Raw genomic sequence first — 3,882 nt, forward strand, 5'->3', positions numbered from 1 at the left:
GATGAAGCAGAAGAGTAAAGAAGACAAAGAAAATAATTGTAATATACTACATTACCAAAGGTATGTGGACACCAGCACATTAAAACTTTTGTGTATTTGTTCAACACCTAATTCCAAATCCATCCACTCACCACATGATTATGCACACTGGCTGCAAGATTTACTGTCAGTATTTTAATTCATCCCAAAGGTGTTCAGAGATCAGCTCTCCTTGCAGTTCTTCTTCACTAATCTGAGACAAAGCTTTTCTGTATGGACCTTCATGCACAGGGGCATTGTCATGTTGAAACAGGAACAGACCTTCCCCAAACATTTGCCAGAAAGTTGAAAGCACACTATTGTCTAAAACACCATTGCATGCAGTAGTGTTAAGATTCCCATTCTTTAGAACATAAGGGTTTGCCTCATACAAACAATGAAAAACAGCCCCTGACCAAAGTTACGTCCACATACCTTTGGCCACATAATGTAGGTCATTTGGTTTCTTTTCACACAATTACTCACATTTAACATTAGCGATATAAAAACATCTATCATTAGTTCCACCAGCCAGTCTTTCTCTCCTAATGTCTTTCTTCATCACACTGAAAAAAAAATCCTAAATGTGTAATAAGACTTTCTGTCCACTTGGTGGCAGCAGAGTTTTAGCATTTCTAAAAGTACGAATGAGAAGTTCAGTGTTCTGCAGTAGGCTATATGCTTTTTGTAAAAATGCTTAAGTCTTCTGTGCCCTGTTTTACTTAACCTGAGCTTAAGTGATACATTTAATGACTATACATGTTTATATGTTGGAGAGGGGTGTTTTTATTAAATTTTTAATGGAATTTAATGTCAGCGAGAAAAGGCTCTCAGTTATGTAGCTGCTGAGCATTTGCTTTGTGTGTCTGTGGCATCTTTTCCAAACTACAGACCTTCAGCATAATGGAAAAGAAAAAGAACGGGTGACATTTACTCTACAAAATACATTAAGCTCAAAGTTTGTTTCTGAAGGGAGTAAAAGTGGTTGCAAAAAAACATGACAGATGAGAGATGTAGCATCAAGTGAAGGCAGATTTTGCTGCTGGACCAACTGCTGAGAGAATAAATGAAGCACCTGCCTTGCTGTAGGAGACAAAAACATGCAATGAAGTTTTAAACATAGAGAAATCTGAGAGTCGGCTGAAATCATATCCTGAAGTTTACCATTCATAACCCCTGAACCAAAAGTGTCTTTTTTAACCATTTTCTCCAAACAGTGTAAATGCCGTTTGTGAGCGAAAAGCTGCTCACAATTGTTGTCGAGGCTGAATTGTCAATATAGAAGAGTGGCTTTATCTGAAATACAGTCTGGTGCTATGGGAAGACAAGTGTAAATCAATCCAAATTAAGAGTACAACAGCATACGTTGTTTTTCTTTGCACTTACCTGTAACAGATGTAATTAAGCCATATAAGCTAATTTAAAGAGGTTACTTTTAAAACAAGATGCAATCAAGAAAATAAGCAGATAGAAATGTGCTTTGGCTTCTCTGTCAGTGCATCAAAAAAACAAAAAACAGACCAGATACAATGAATGCATAATCAAACACTGCAAACCAGGGGCAACACATCAGAGCTTCCAGTGCATGTGTCCAATTAGCATAACATGCTGCTTGGCTGTGAGAAAGACAGACAGACAGAGGGAAATATCAAAACATGCCTTGTCGTCAGCTCTGTGACACATAATCAAAGGGAAGAAGATTCTCTACAAGAGGTTGTTACATTACATGTCCCGATTATGTTTTTAATTTAAAGTACAGTGTGGACAGTATTGGTCTGTGAAGGCAGCGCATACTCCCCATTCAAACTGAAGTGTGTGTCGACAGGTGGCAGACAGAATAAGCCTGTGGTGAAAAGAAAGTAATCAGAGGAAGTTAAGGATTTCTTTCTGTCTGCACAACCGGGATTGAGATCAACTGGCCTAAATGAACTTCTCAGAGGAAGAATATCCTCAGACTTTTAGTTGTTTTCTCATCCCACATCAATTCCTCAAGCTGTTGTGTGTGGGCAGAGTGTGTAAATTTGTGTCTTTGACTTCGTTTTCACCCACCACATGGGAGGAGCGGGCTGGATCAGGGCTCTGATTTGTCTGCCATACATTCAGACACTTTAGGTAAAGAGAGAAAAATTGCCTGCTGTAGTGCCACTTCAGCAACTTGACCGGGCTGGCCTTCGCTCTGTGTGCAGCGAATGAGTTTGGCAGCAGCTGGGCTCCCATTGATAACGAACTGGAGAGAGAAAGAGAGAGGGAAGGTAGGACTACTCGTGTGTGTGTGAGTGTCTCTAACTTATCTGGCTACAAATAGATCTCAAACTTGTGTGTAGACGTGGCGGAGGAGGAAGAACTAAAAATGAAAAAGAGTAGGAATGGACTGTACTTTTCACACTGGCATGTTGACTCATTCAATGCAAATGGACCCTCTTGTCTCACTCGTTCTCTCTCCCACAATCAGACGTTCTCTGTTGACGCAGGGAAAGATAAACTGAGATTTTATGGTCCATGCTGCCTCACTCTCCGGACAACACACACATGCACGTCACGTGGGATGACATTCATGACCCGAGGAGACTTCTGTCCCTATGTTAAACGCAGTGTGAGGCAAATCTGGATTTAATCCACTTTTCAGCCATTAGCATTGGCAAAAAGGAATCCTTTAAGAAGGATGGTGTTTTGTTTTTCCTGCCACAAGACAGTGGTCCCAAACAGGGCTTTGCCCATAATTTTATATAGGCTACCAATACTTAAGTCATGAGTTCAGATTGTGCCAGCACAACCCCACTCCCCCTCTCCCACTGAAAATTTAGACAAGCCACCAAAGCAATTCTTTCTATTTTATTTTCAATATGCTGAAGCAAAAACACATCATAATCAGCCTACAAACAACCATCATGGGATATTTGTGTGTAATTTTAATTTTCCTTTTTTCCTTCCTCTTTCCTCATGATCTCTCGTTTACTGTGAGTGCCTCATTCAGCAGTGGGGTGCACAAACACCGCACAACCTGCAACAAGGACCCCGTCACGTTGGCTGTCACTCAGCTAATCACCCACAGGGGGCGCTATGGATCCAGGTTTGACTGCTGGTGGCCCCATTATTACAATTTAATGGTTTATGTGAGTGAGGAGGCAATGTTCCTCTCTCTCTTTCTCCCTCCCAGCAGAAGGCTGTGTGCTGCTCTTATCTGGCCAGACCTGCTGCAGGAGCCAACCTGCAGTGCATTAAACAAGCCACCACCGCTGACACACACACACATAAACAGGCGAATACACACAGAGCAGCGTGTGTGTGTGTGTGTGTGTGTGTGTGTGTGTGTTAGTGTGTGTGTGTGTGTGTGTGTGTGTGTGTGTGTGTGTGTGTGTGTGACTGACTTTGGAAATCAACAGAATAATGAGAGAGGAGAGACAGTCAGAGACAGTTGAGGGAAGGAGAAGGAGAGTTCATCAGGGGGATTGATTGGACAATCTATTGTAGTGTATGTTTGTGAATAATTCATCTCTGCGATGACACCAGAGAACATATAATGTGTTCCTGCTCTGTGCAAGAAAGTAACCTGGAGATGGGAAGTTCAATAAAGCTGCATGAGAAGCACGAGAAATGGTCTAAATGGGGAAACTGGCCTTTAAAATGCATTAATTTTGGAGATGCCAGAGTCAAGTAAATTCATTTATTTCCCACCTAACACTGAACTATACTGGGCCCATGCTTTAAAAATAAGCCTAATTTGACAAATCTTGAAATTGAAATTTTGGCGGATATGCTGATATCGTCTTGTTTTCACCCATGTTTCTTTGTGCACATGGACAAATAACAGAGATGGGCATGAAACATGTCAACTTCGCAGCCATCTGAGTCATGCCAACTGTG

Source organism: Micropterus dolomieu, linkage group LG05 (genome assembly GCF_021292245.1).
Source record: "Micropterus dolomieu isolate WLL.071019.BEF.003 ecotype Adirondacks linkage group LG05, ASM2129224v1, whole genome shotgun sequence".
In the NCBI taxonomy this organism is placed as follows: Eukaryota; Metazoa; Chordata; class Actinopteri; order Centrarchiformes; family Centrarchidae; genus Micropterus; species Micropterus dolomieu.